The 14,878-nt window shown below is 40.8% G+C and overlaps 1 protein-coding gene across 2 annotated transcripts in view; it reads left to right on the top strand.

Moving 5' to 3' along the window:
- Window positions 1-13,499: 13,499 nt before the first annotated feature.
- lzts2a (leucine zipper, putative tumor suppressor 2a) overlaps window positions 13,500-14,878 on the top strand; it is a 37,740-nt gene continuing 36,361 nt past the window's right edge. For both annotated transcript variants that reach the window (XM_034899188.1, XM_034899191.1), the window contains exon 1: window positions 13,500-13,798. The gene's annotated coding sequence lies outside the window, so the exon portion shown is untranslated. The remainder of the gene's footprint in view (window positions 13,799-14,878) is intronic.

The raw sequence follows: 14,878 nt of genomic DNA on the forward strand, positions 1-14,878 counted from the left end.
ACACACACACACGCACACACACTGAATCTGTCATGGGGTCCCGGCTCTGTGAAACACAATCAACAGCAGGAAGGAAAGGCAATTTCAGGCTTCATCGCCAGGAACACGTGTCGGTATTTCACTGTCATTCTTGTTTAAGGTGGATGGAGAAGTCAGACATAGTGCATGTTTGTGTGCGTGCATGTGTGTGTGGACATGTGTTTTTTTCTGCTGACTTACAATTTTTTTTTCCTCATTCCGTCATTTCATCAAACACATGTTGACAGTGCTGTCTTTGCATCAATACACTGTCAAATTATTTAAATTAAATATTATTTGCTCCTGAGTTACTGATACTTTTGCAGCAGTACCACCATCAACACTGATGGATGGGTGATGGTAGAGGGCACGCTCACCTAGGACTGCCACATGTGCATTAAATCGTAGGTGTTTATTTATTCAATTATTTAAAAAAAAATTATTGGAATTTTAAATCTGAAGCCCTAAACAACATAAACAAAGGAAATAAGGTTTTTGAAACTTGACCGAACTTTCAAAAATGAGGAATTTATACATAAATTTAGATACATGGTTTTCAAATTGAAATGCAGTTCTTCAAATGCAGAAGCGATTAAATAGTACACTGAAAAACAAGATATTTGGTTGCTGCTAAGACGTGTATGTGAGATGACTGTAATATGTGCAAGAGCTCTAGAACAAACAAATAAGTGAACCTTGAGTTGAGAGGGTCTTGTCAAATCAAATCAAACACACTTTGGTCTATTTACAATACTGGACACAACAAATGATTAGAGTGAAAGACAAAAACACAACGCATCTCTGAGAGACTGCTGTTACATTACAGACAGCACACAGACACCAGAATGCAGGCAGTAGAGCACAGATGACATAGATATAACAGTGTGTGTGTGTGTGTGTGTGTGTGTGTGTGTGTGTGTGTGTGTGTGTGTGTGTGTGTGTGTGTGTGTGTGTGCGTGCGCATGCGTGCCTGCGTATGCATGAGTGCGTGTGTGTGTGTGTATGTGTGTGTGTGTGTGAATTCACTTCAGAGCTCTGCATTGCAGCAGTCCCCCCTTCCCCTCCCCTTCCCCCTCCTTCATCATCATCTTCATCAATACCTGGTCAAATAACTTGGGAGCATCACTGAGGTCTTACAATAGCGTGGCTCGTATCTGCGGAGGAATTGAGGAGAACAATGCACACAAGCAGAGCTGCTAAAGAAATGTCAGTGTGTTCCACCAAAAGTCAGATTTTTTTAGATATGATTCTGCTTCTTGCTGCTGGTTAGGCATTTGATTAAAGCTGAAAGCTTAAGTTGATATTAGTGCAGCTCTAGACTTTACTACACCGGAGAGCCCTTTTCTTCTCTTTCCTTCCTGAATTCTCCTCTCTCCTTCCTTCCTGATAATGGCTGATGGGAGTTAGAATGGTGTGTCGCAGTTTAGTGTTTGTTATGAGCCCTGGGTCGACCCAGGAGCCTCGGTAACTACATGAGTTTGTTCTTTTTTTTGTGCACACCCAGTCTCTCTCTCTCTCTCTTTCTGAGTGAAATATGTATAAGAATGAAATTATGTAGTTGTCCTGAGAGGCCACTTGGAGCCTTCAGGTCCTGGGCAAACAGAGGGAAATAGTTGCAGGGTTCAGAGGAGGACATGGGAGAAACATGACAAGCATGTTGTCAGCAAATTATCCTACTTTACACTGGAGAAATATGAAGAAATGGGCTGACAAGAAGGGAGATGTATTTTTACAAAGAACAGAGTTCAGGTGGCGGAATTCCAACAACCATCATACAAACCTTACATTGTTGTGACCGTTGTGTGATTAAGGATTTGCTTGACATCAAATCATCTCCAGATTGTCTTCCCGTTGAATGGCAACGAGAAATAAAAGAGGACAGGACACTAAAACCTCACCTCATTTCTTTCTCATCCTTGTTTCTGCAGCTAGACCTGCAAATGCTAATCTCTTATGTAATAATGGTTCAAACACACACACACACACACACACACACACACACGCTTTAAATTATTTCTCAAGCCCCCACTGTATAAACGCTTCAATATTTGTGTAGCCTTCTGCTGTTAAATAGAGCAGCCCTGACTGACCCTGGACTGTCAAAAAATAACTGCAGCCTTGCTGTCTCTTGCTGTTCTCCAACTCCTCTGGGAGAATATCCTGGTTTTAGCTTTCTGATGGTGAAACACAGGCTGTTTAGGGCACAAAATCAAAGAGAGACTCAGAGAGTTTGTAGTCTCTAAAAACAGATGCTCCCTAGACATGCCCTGTCTCCCCACATTAGTGCAGTGTACCCTTTTTTCCTCTCCTCCTCTGGCCTTTTCTCTTCCTCTCTCGTGTACAACTTACCTGTGACATGAAAAGTCTCTCAGTCCCTCCGCACCTCCAGGGGCGGGGCTAGAAGGGGGCAGTGGGTGGCACCACCCCCTCCCCTTGGCAATCTGACAATTGTGATTTCCATTCAGAGTACTGGCACTTGGGTGCCTGTTCTGCCAATTTCCCCAGCCCTTGTCACAAGTGACTAATTCATGTTTCTATGATGACTATCCAATGTTCTGACACCACGGAACCAGCACTGAAATTTAGAAGAAAAAAGTGACAGACTGAGCCTATAGCTTGGAACATTTGTAACGTATTTGGATATACAATTTTTTTTAAATGAAATGAGTTTAACCTTCCAACTTCAACGCTGTTGTATACAACAGTACATTGTTTATGTCTTACTTGACTACTTATTTTTTTTTTTACTTACTTACTACTGACACAATTAATTACAAAGCATACACTGAGATACTGGAACGCGTCCTAGAGCCAAAAAACAAGGAGGAAAGCTGGCCTCAAGGAGTCAGCGTTGTTGTGCTAAGTGTCCAGGGTCTTTCTTGGCGCTCCATGGATGCGCAGTGTTGACAGTTCCATATACACAACATCCAAAAAGGAAAGGGTCCATTTACGGCTAGACAGGTCATGAGGTGGTTTCCAACAGTCCAACAATCCTTTTTTTACAGCTGTAAATCCAGTAAATAAGGCACATTTTTTACTTCTAGAGAGCTGAAAGGCTGACAGCTCATTCAGAACCAACATAAAAACAAAAACATTGACAGTAACATTAATCAACATGTTGGATGCAATATTGTTCCAAAACTGACCAAGGGAGAGCACTCCTAGAACATGTGAAGATACAGGATGTACCTTGTTCTTTTATTGTTTATGTCTTATTTAGTATCTCCAGATCAAAACAGTGTAGCTGCAGTTATTTTTGTTTGCCCTCCCAGTGTGCGTCTCAGAGTAGGAAAGTACGTTTTTTTTTCAGTTGCTGATACATTATCTGGTAATAGTGAACATTTTTGTTAAAATAACAATATTACTTTACTCATACTGGTGTTCTTGGATGCGCACGCACACACACACACACACACACACACACACACACACACACACACACACACACACACACACACACACACACACACACACACAAACACATTAATTTATAGTGACTGCCCTGCTAATGCTACAGTATGTCTGAACTGGAGCCATAAATGTTGTTGTTGCAGGGTCTTTGAACTCCGAGGAACACAGTATGAGTAATGCACGGCTTCTTGTTGACAGTAAAAGGATGTGCAGTGTGTGTGTGTGTGTGTGTGTGTGTGTGTGTGTGTACATGTGCTGGGTGTCTGGAGACAGTCACGCTGTGTGCATCACCTCAGCCAACCTTAACCTTTCCACAGCTGCAGCATGTTAACAGTTTTTTCTCAATCGCTTTGGCACAATTGTCGAATGACTATCAAACATTGTCAAACTATATGACTATTTATATTAATATTATAGGTCATTTGTTTACGTGACTATAGTCCTTTATACTTGGTTTGTGCACAATATGCCCTGAGTGAGCCTTACAATCAAAATAGTTTGCATTAATTTGCTATTGAATCATATTACTTTCAAGTGCAATTATACATGTATGTAAATCCTTACATGCAAAATAGAGCAACTAACAATCACAATAACCTGTCACACATGCAGTATATTGGATACATAATACATATGTGATACTTTCGTTGTCCATCTTACCCCTAGCCCTTGGCACCATGAAACCAAGTGGCAAGGGCTAGGGGTGAAACATACCCCGATGAAATGGGACACCACTCGGTTACATCACCATTCAGTATTGATCACAAACTTCCAAGATGCGCTGTGCAGTGTGTTTTTATGTTGATTCATATATTTTAGTTATTTTATATTAATTTTGGTGGTGCAGAGGCAGTTGTTCTTATCTGTGTAGTATATAGGTCTGTTTCAGTCATCAGCATTTTGTCATTGATGTTCTTTATTGCCCAATAAATTAAACATAACAGGAAAAAACATTGCATAAAATGTATTATATTACAGAACCATTATTAACTATTAGAACCATAACTTCCATGTTACACACATGAAAAGGCACTCAAATGAGTAAAACTAAAAAAGACACACAAGACCACAAACAAACTGCAGCTATTCTGATATTCCAGATCAGTCTGATGCCGGTTGGCCAGTAACCCTTCTCTCACATTTCTTTCATCAGTAACAATGTACAAGTGCATGAACAGGAATTAATTGCAAATGATTACAGTACTACAGTACCAATACAATAATGAATGGCTACATCACAAACACATGATTAAAGAATCTTGTGCTTGTTTTCAGCCCGAAAGTTGATCAGCTGCCGGGTGTCCTCCTGCATCCCTGTGTGATACAGGACGGTATATGTAAAGCATGTAGTGATGTCTCCAAAGCAAGTAGTGTTATGCACCGATATCAAACTAAATTCTCTGCTAATGGTTAAAACTGTAGACATGTATAGAGTTTATTAAAGGCAAAGAAATGCGGGACTGTTGCGTAAATTAGCAATGTTACGTCAACGATTAACCTAGCAGTTAACGATTAGCGATCATCATTAGCATAGCAAGCTGGCAATTTTTAAAAAGTTTCAATTAAGAACATGGTTGTAAGTATATATGTAACTAACTTACTAACTGCCATCATTTTTAAATTCATTATTTAAGCCGAAAATACTTCTCTCTGATCAATTTTTCAGCCATGGTTTCCTGTTGCGCAATGTATATAGCTACCAAGTCAGCGCGCTTCCCCTAGGTTTTAAGGGCTGTACACCCCTTCGTCTACCCCTACCCCTTGATCAAAACAAGTATTGGGACAGCCTTTAATCTCACGTGAACGTGCAAAACTAGGGGAAGGGGTAAGGGGTAGGGGCAAGGGGGTAAGCTTCTCCTCTCTAAGTGTAGCTCCCATGGCACCATTTTAACTAGCAGTTGATGTTAGTAATTAGTTAGTTAGTAGTTCGTTAGTTAGCAGTAATTAGCCTGTGTCTATGTGATCTCCCAAAATATGCAGTAGCCTACCTGCGCTCTCCGTCTCTGCTGATTGGGAATGATTGAGATTTTTCTTGGCGCAGCTACCAGAAGACTTACAACTTTCAGACACGTTGCCGACGTCACATATACACGTTGTCAAGCTCAGTTGGAGGCTGTGCAATGAGGCCTGAATGTGGGAAATGAGAATCAGCCATAGACTAGATGGGAAACAACGTTGTTGCATTGCATGGGAGGATATTAGGTGTGATGTCAATACAATGTTGTGGCCAGACAGTGAGGAGAGATTGGATCACCCATGAGCTTGATACATTTGCAGCACATTTTCTTTTTTCTTGAACATTTCATGCAGTAGTTCATGTTATTTTTGCTGTTGTATATCTTTTTTTCTTTAAACTTTTTTTGTGTATTTAGGTTTGGTTTGTGTGTACATACAATGAAAAAGATATGTTTTTTTGAAAGTTTAGTATGTGCCATGGCTGACATCAATACTATTCAGCTGCCTAAACAGTGTACAATGGACAATATTACATAGTGGGTAACTAACACACTTTCAGAGTAATCTTAGCATTTTTACTGTCTAAGCAATGATAACGTAACTTTCTGTTTAGATGACAATGACTTATTCATTGATGGCTTTATTTACATTTGAAACACAAGTTACTTCTTTTGATTGAGTAATCACCTTTTTCAGCTCACATTAAGTGGTGTGCTGAATGTACCATGTGGTGTGAGGATTGTACTTAATTGTAAGTTTGTTTCAGTTAATGTGTAAGTCAATTGATGAGGAAAGACTGTAAAACTAAGATCCCTCATTCTGTTTTTCATCTTCGCTTGATTCAAGAAATGGTTATTGGAGATATTATTTTCCTGTATGCGGTGTGAGTATGAAAAAACTCATTACTAAGGCATCTTTTTCCACACACACGTGTCAGTGTGGAAAGGTGTGGAGGTGATTTAGTGCGGTCCTGCAGCCATGTCCTTGACCGGTTTTGATATTAGAAACATCTGGTAGCTTGATCCTGCCATTGGGGCAGGAAGCTGTAAGTCACCTCCCAACTACATGTCACTGTCCAACCTTCAACATGTCCAATATTGTGAACATACAGTACACAGGCCAGACAAATGGATAGACCGACAAAGAGAAAGACAGACAGACAGACATACAGATAGATAGATAGATAGATAGATAGATAGATAGATAGATAGATAGATAGATAGATAGATAGATAGATAGATAGATAGATAGATAGATAGATAGATAGATAGATAGATAGATAGATAGATAGATAGATAGATAGAGTTCTGAGCAGGAGGTGTTGTAAAGAGTTATTGCTTTGGCCAGGAAAGATTTCCTGTAACTGACCTTGTGACAGCGAAGCCAAACCAGTCTGTTAGAATAAGAGCTCTGCTGTCGGTCCAGTAGGTGGTGGAGAGGGTGATCAGGCTTATCCATAATGGGTAATAGTTTGTTAAGTGTCCTTTTCACTACAACTTCAATTGGGTCTGGAGCCAGCAGACTACAGCAAAGTACCGTGCACTGGCCACAACGGACTGACGTCTGCACACGTTGAAGTATCTTAGCTTCTTTGGGAAATAGTCGGCTCATCCCCTTCCTATATACAGTCTTGGCATTGGTCTTCCAGGTCAGTCTGTTGTTGATGTGGATGCCCAGGTACGTGTGGTCTTCCGTCACGTCAACATCCCCTGAAGCCATCTTCTTCTCTCTAAAGTTCATCACCATCTCCCTGATCTTGGCCACATTCAGATTTTACATTTTTCCAGCTCCACTCAACAGAATTGAAACCCAACTGCAGAGTTGTTGGGAAACTATATATATATATATATACATTCACTTATGATTTATAATGGGAGTGAGCTGAAAAAGGGAGTTAAAGGTCTGAAGACAAAAGCATTTGGTCCTGATTCAGACATTTCAAAGGTCAGTAAACTTTGAATCCACCAAGGTCATTGACGCATGAAATGTTGTTATTCATGCAGAGCTGATGGCAATGAACAGTAAGTTGTTATGGGTTGCGGAATGTGAAATCACAACCACTTGGCTGAGCATTACATAATTTAGTTTTTTTCTCCAGTGTTCTCATTCATCATTTCTCAAAACATGCAGTAGTCCCATCATTAACCTGCAGGGATGGAGTGATGGAGCCAGATTTACACAACATGACAGCATGCTGCCTCTGTCTCTTAATACATCCATGCCTTCCCCTGACTAAAATAACCATCTGCACTGAGTTCTCTGGGACACGTGCTGCATAATTTACTGTCAATTACTACTAACCACAAACACACACACACACACACACACACACACACACACACACACACACACACACAGACACACGGACACACGGACACATGTATGCACGCATGCTCTAATCTGGGTCAGTACATTTACTATAAGATGTGAGAGCACAAAACGGCTTAATTTAACAAAAAATACAAACTATAAACTACACTACAGCTATTTTGTGTATAAGTATGAGCTGCATTTCATGTATTTTTAATAGTTGCTTCAGTGATTCATAAAAAAAACAAAGAATTAGGAAAGAATACAAAGGAATACATGACCCAAGTGCACAAATAGGCCCATATAGCCATATATTCCTAAATATACTGTAGATAGTGAGAGTATTTAACTGTGCATGTGGGTTCAAGTAGATGTCTCTTGTGGATTCAAACAGGGTGTAAGATTAATTCTACCCTACCGTTTTATGTCACATAAAGAAATTAAACCATCAAACGTAAAAGCACTTATCATACACTCACATTCTGCTTGTCCCAATATGTCTGTGGCAGTTCCCTGACATTTACACACTGTTTTTTTTCCCATATCAATAATGTAGGATTATAATTGGTCTCCTTTGAAGTGGCTGTTTAAATAATCCAGGGAGGATTGCTCTCGGCTTCCCATTTGAGCTAAATGAAGAAAATGGCACTGCAAAAAAAATAAAATTCTGATTCTAGAGGTTGAGGCTGAGAAACGGTATTTGCTATTGGAGGTAGTTTGCTTTAATCTGCTGTGTTTACAGTGTATTTGCGTAACAATGAGGTGCAGAAGAAAGCCGATTGAGCATTACACATAAGCAAAATTTGTAGTTCACTGATTTCCGTTCAGTTGATTCTCCATTTATGATTTTCGAACGTCGATGGAAAAAGAAATCCTTGTATGTTGATTGTAACTAAAGGTTCTGACAACAAAACAAACATTCATGCTTTTAAAAAACTACATTGTACTGTTGCTGGACTTTAAATGTCAACCTTAGGTCACATCATTTATGTTTAGCCAACGAGAAAAATGCACGACCAAACTACATTGCAAAAATGCAAGGTGTTTTACCACATTAACAGTAATTTGGAGCATAAATTTGAAGCATGTGCTTTTTTAACAATAAGTTCAGGTCCCTTAAAAACTGAACTGAACAAACAAACGATCTACAGTATGGGGTTTTTTGTTGCAAAGACACACTCTTACTGAGCATGTGTAGAAAAGCGCTACTTAATAATCATCTTCAGTGCACGTGTGAGGGAGTTTGCGCTGCCACAGCCCCCAGACTGCAGTAGCAGAAAATTGTTTCACAGAATTAGACAAAAATTGAGAAACAGAGCTGAGATGAGAAGCTCTGAACAGACTGCAGTGAAGCTGTTTTCTGCCCTAATTCCTCTGCTTCCCAGCCATTTTGATTCTGCTTATAGACAAAGAATTCAAAATTGGATGAGCTCACAGGCTCAGAGCTGGAATTTGAGGGAATAAAGTGTTTCATGCTACACTGCACTCTCCTGATTTGACCATTATGGAAATATGTAAATAAACTTCCACAGAGTGATGACCGTTCAGCTCTGGGATTGAGGAGCTCTAATTGGGAACTTGACAGAGATGTCAGAGTACTTGGTGCAGTTTTAAAAGGTCCAAACAAAGATAATGGCATTATTCAAAAAGTTTTGTTTGGCAGATTCATCCTGGATGCACTTTGAGCTTCATTGTTTATTAAACAGCTAAAATGCATCTACTTGGCAAACAAGGCATGTACAATTCATGAGTCATATAGTCTTGCATTGCCAGACTTAGCTCCATAGCCTGAGGTCAGTGTATTTATGGTCTTGTAACAGCACCCATTGATTTGGGGACAGGGAAAAAAAACGCTACGGCTTGTTTGTATTTCTTAAAATCCATCACAACCATCTTGGGCGGCGCTAGGACCCGACAGAGGAGATGGCGAGAGGGGAGGGACATCCGGCACATCTCTCACCCGCTGGATGTCAGGCTTGATCCCAACAATTTACATCCATTAAGCCAGACTATGATTAATTAAACAATAAGGTTGGATGAGTAAAAGGTGCTTTATGTTGAAACAGAAGGGGAAAAATGCAAGACTACACTAGAGGAATGTTGTCAAGTTCTTGTGAATAATTTTAGAAGCACTGCCAGTGTAACTTTGATATTTCTGAATCATGCTGAGGCCGAGGGTCGGGCTTTGGTCAGGTATCTGGCTGTGGACAAAGACCCTGAGGGGACAGAGCATGTGTGAATCATGTGATCCAGGCTTTAGCCCTTCATGCAGACACACACAGACAGACCAAAGCCAATTGGAAACAAAGGCTTGCAGTGTATTATTTCTGCTGAGGCGTGAGAAATTCTCCATTAATCTGTTTCATTTTGCTTGAAGAAGCTGTTACACCAAACACTGTGTGAGATGTGCTAGTAGAGTTGTTTCCCAGAATAGCCCCTCTAGGAGCCCCGTGCCTGATCTCGCGGTATCAGAGCTGCTGCGGCTGGCTTAACTAACGAAGCATACACAGTGGAGCTCAAAAGTTTGGGCACACCAGGTAAGAAAATGTATTAACGTGCATAAAGATGCCAAAAAAAGATGGAAAAATCTCCAAAAGGCATCAAACGCCCAAGCCGGAGTAACAATCTGGACTGGCATGATGTATGGTCTAACGTTCCAGAAGCATCACGCAATCCAGACCATCAGTAGATTCACTACAATTTCATTCATAGGACATATCTCACCCCCGTGAAAATGAACCACATGAAAATAACTAACAGCTCTTTATGCACTTTCTACCCAATAAAAGCCCACGGCACATGTCTTCAGATGTTCTGGAAAGGCTCTCCTGTTGGTCAGTTCTAGAACAATGTTGCATCCAAAAATTCCGCCTTGTTTAATGTTATTGTGCTCTCTCTACGGGAAGCATTCATGGAGAGCCAAGAAAGACTCTGGACCCTTGGGTGGGCCTCGATGAATTGATGAGGTCCGCTGTGCTTTAACTTGCACAGGTGTTTGGTCCCTTGTCTTGTGTCTGTCTGTGTATGTGTCTGTTTCTGCATGTATTGTTTTGTTTCCCTCCCTCCCGTCTATCGTCTCTATGTATTTTTTTTGCCCCGGGACGCGTTCCCAGTCGCAGTGTATTGTTTGTAATTGTTTGTCACACTTGTTTATAATTTCTAACCGTCTAAAAAAAATGATAGTAACACTAACATTTGATCACAAAAAAAGAAAAGTCAGGAGATCACCAAAGTTATTAGGATTCATCCTCTGGGGAACATGGATATGTGTACCAAATTTCATGGCGATCCACCCACTAGCTGTTGAGACTTTGCTAAAAACATCCAATTTTAGATAAGACAAAAAATTGGATGAGCAGATTTGTTTTCTCTGCTTTGCAGCATTAACATCTCAGTGAATATGAAATAAGTCAACTTGTCTTGTATGAAACTCACAGGCTGCCCATAGCAAGGACTTTTTTTTTAGAATATACACTTAAGCACACAGGATCTACAGAAGCACACACACACACACACACACACACACACACACAAAGACACACACACACACACACACACACACACACATACTCATTTGCATATTATGTAAGAAGGCAATACACTAACTCTGCTTTTGTATTTCTGGAAAAACACAATCTACCCACAAGCATGAAGCCAATACAATGCAGTTCAAAAAAATATCTATCTACCGCAGCCTAATGAAGTAGAGACCAATGGGAACCCACTGGGGTAAAAGGAGAGGCTGCCGCACATTTGCATGTTTCATTTCAGCTGGAAATCATATTAGCATTGTGGGCTGTCGAAGCCTGAAGTTGAAATGAACCATGGAGGCAAATTAAAGGAGAAAGGGATTGAGAAAAGTAGGGCTGAAATGGTGAATTGGGGGGGCGGAGGCTGAATGTGGCAGAGAAGGAAGAGATGCAGTGGGATTAGGGGGAAGAAAAAGAGCAGAGGTGTCTGATAATCTGGAGGGAGCGATGAGCAGGAGGAGAAACGGGGGCAGAGAAGGAGAGGTGTAGTTACGTACTTGGCATTGGAGCAGGATATAAATTGGTATGTTGCACGCAGTGGAGAAGAGTTCAGTTGGAGTTCAACCACGACAGATCTCCTGAATATTTTTCTCCTCAGGCAGGAGGGCCAGCCGAACATCAAAGACAAAAGGTGATGCTGTGGAGGCAAAGGTGTAAAGTATTTTGTTCTGAAAATGGTATAAAAGAAATGTTTCTGTCCTCACGTTTGAGCTGTTGACAGTTTTATATGATAATGTAGAGGAGTGATTACGTCACATTCTGTATGGGATAAAGATGTAATACTGCACTGCAGAGAATCCACCTTGATGAACTCTTTAATATCATAGAGTCATGAAATATTTCTTACAAGGAGCAGAAGAAATCAATGGGAATCAATGGGTTTTCTTGAAACACATTTTCTCAAGAATCTTTGGTGATTTATGCCTTTACAAGTGCAACAATAGAAAGATGACAGAAAATCAGGGCAGAGAGAGAGAGGGCACAAAATGCAACAAAAATACCCAGATTTTTTTTTTTGCTAAGAAGCAACCGTCCAAACAAAGGAAAACTGACTGATTAATTAACACTTATGTGTAAATGAATCATGAGCGACCAATCTTTCACACCTGCAGGATGCTTGGATAACTCTTAATGGATTATTAACATTACTGCTGTCTAACTTTTGACTGACAGGGATTTTTGCTCCTTAAGACCTGAAAGGTTGAAATCAAACCTCTCTATAACAAATAAGGTCGTTCAGCCATTCATACAGCTCCTCTTTCATGGATGAATCAGGCAGGTGGCAGTCTATTGTGGTTAGAGAAGACCCCATATTGTGTTTCCAGGGTGTTTGAGTGGACAGGAGGCAGTGGGCGGGAATCTCTCAGCCTGAGAGTTCCGGGCGGAGTACAGACGGTGAGGAGCTCACTTGAAACCACCTGGCTCTCCTGTTCTGGATGTCAACAAGCAAATTAGTCTCATCAAAGAAAAGGTGTGGATGATTTCAACCTTATGATTCTTTCAGTGCTTTTGAGCCAAGTCTTTTAGACAGAACTTGAGCCCTAGAGTCCCCCAAATGCACCCCTTTTCTTTTCTCTTCATTTAGGCTATTTTCTTGTGAATTTGATTTATTAGATTACAAGCCCAAAAGGTTGGGAACCACTGGTATAAGACATGACTGTAAAAGGCCTTAGAAAAGCACTTACATTACTACATATAATGATTTTATATTATTCAGAAAAATAACAAACTGCTAAAATACTTAGACCAGCATGTGATATGTTCCCCAACAAAACAGTGACCACTTTTAACAGTCATATGAAGACAAAAACGTAATTCAAGACAATAGACAACAGACAGTGCAACCCCAAAAGACGTTTAATGATAGGTGGGGAGCACTTATTGTAAATTCTTCAGCACCTAGCTCCAATCAACTTTTACCAGATGGTTGCAAGGTTGGATGGTTACACTGGATACCAGTTCTGTGTCCCAAACTTCTCTATTGTTTATCTTCTGATTGTTCTCTGTAGGCCACAATATTTAATTATCATTACCAGTCTATCAAGTAGCCTATAGTAGGCCAGGCCTAGTTCTACTGCCAGTTATTCACTGCACAGGTAAAAAAAAAAAAAAGGCTCTATTATTGTAAGTAGTAAAAAGCCCAAATCAACATCCACTAGAGAAATAGCTTCATCGGTTGTCGCAGCACCCTCTTGCGGCGCCCCTGCCCTTCATTACCCGGTCCTAACCTAACTGTTGTGGATCAGCAGTCGAGCCCCTTCTGTTGCAGAGAGTCAGCCCGCCCCGTTGAGCTGCAGCCCTGGCTCTGGCGGTGACAGTACCAAACACACACCCTGAGCAGCAGCGTCGATCAGCAGCGGATCTACCGAGCTGCTGTGGACCCGAACGGGTTTGTGGGAAAAGGAGCATTAACTACAGAAAGAACTACAGATGAAGAAGCGAAACATTTTCAGGCTGCTTGCTGTTTTCATAAAAGTTATACCTGCACAGAAAAGGACACCGGATTCATGCACATTCACTGTGTTAGGAAATATTAGTGTTCGGTCTGCTTGTGAAGAACTTATTGCTTTAAGGTGAGTAACGTTAATCTCGCAACGTGTAACAGTGATTTATTGGGTCAGCCTGCGTTTTTATGTTATATCCTCCAACAGGAGGGTTGAATAAAGTTACTGTCTTCGTTTCAAAGCTTCTCACCCTGTTTGTATACATCTAGTTAGGCATTGAAAGTAACTTATTTTTATGATGTTGACTAATTTGTGCAAAATGATTTATGGCCATTTGTGTCAAAATGGAGGTTGATGATACTAAGTTGATAGTACTGCGTTAGAGTGGCATGGTTTACAGTAGTCTACATGATTAATTTGTAATTGGTAGTTTTAAAGTATTTTAGCATAATGTGCAGTTGAAGTGTGTTTGTGTGCGCGCGTGTGTGTGTGTGTGTGTGTGTGTGTTTGTGTGTGTGTGTGTGTGAAGAGAAAGAAGCATTGCTCTGTTATCTCCATACGGCTGTTTCGGTGAATGGGATTTCGGCTGCCCCCTTTCAGCTGGCAAACGCACACACACGCACGCACAACTGCTCTTGTATATCACTTTTCTTGTCAGTTCTCAGAAAGCAGGTAGGATGATAAAGAGAGGTCACACAAAGAAAGAAAGAAAGAAAGAAAGAAAAAGAGAGAGACCTAAGCACCACTTGTTTTATGTTCTCAAGGCCCACTTTAATATATGGATTAGTTAGTAGTTGAACTGGAAACGCCCCGGGTCTTATGGAACCATAAATAATCCCTAGGAGCAGATATAAATGTTGAAGCATTCCTGAGATGCTCTCCATCTTCTTCTCCTCTGTGGTGAACACCCTCCCTGCAGCTGGTTGATGGGTTAGACGTCATGTTGTCACAGCTTTAAGACCTTAGCTAAATGCAAAAAAACACATGAATGCATGTACGCACGCTGCAAACATGTATTATTTTTCTTATGCGCACACACTTGCTCCCTCCTTACCTGCACGGATGTTGACTTGGTGATCAGGCATCACGCCACCTCACTTGGAGACCCTATATCATCCTGCCTTGTCACCACAGCACAGGCGGGGTGTGCCAGGACACATAGAGAGAGAAGGAGGAGAGGGGGATTTGGTGGAAGGTGATAACCGAGCT

This window comes from Etheostoma cragini, chromosome 17 (genome assembly GCF_013103735.1).
Source record: "Etheostoma cragini isolate CJK2018 chromosome 17, CSU_Ecrag_1.0, whole genome shotgun sequence".
In the NCBI taxonomy this organism is placed as follows: Eukaryota; Metazoa; Chordata; class Actinopteri; order Perciformes; family Percidae; genus Etheostoma; species Etheostoma cragini.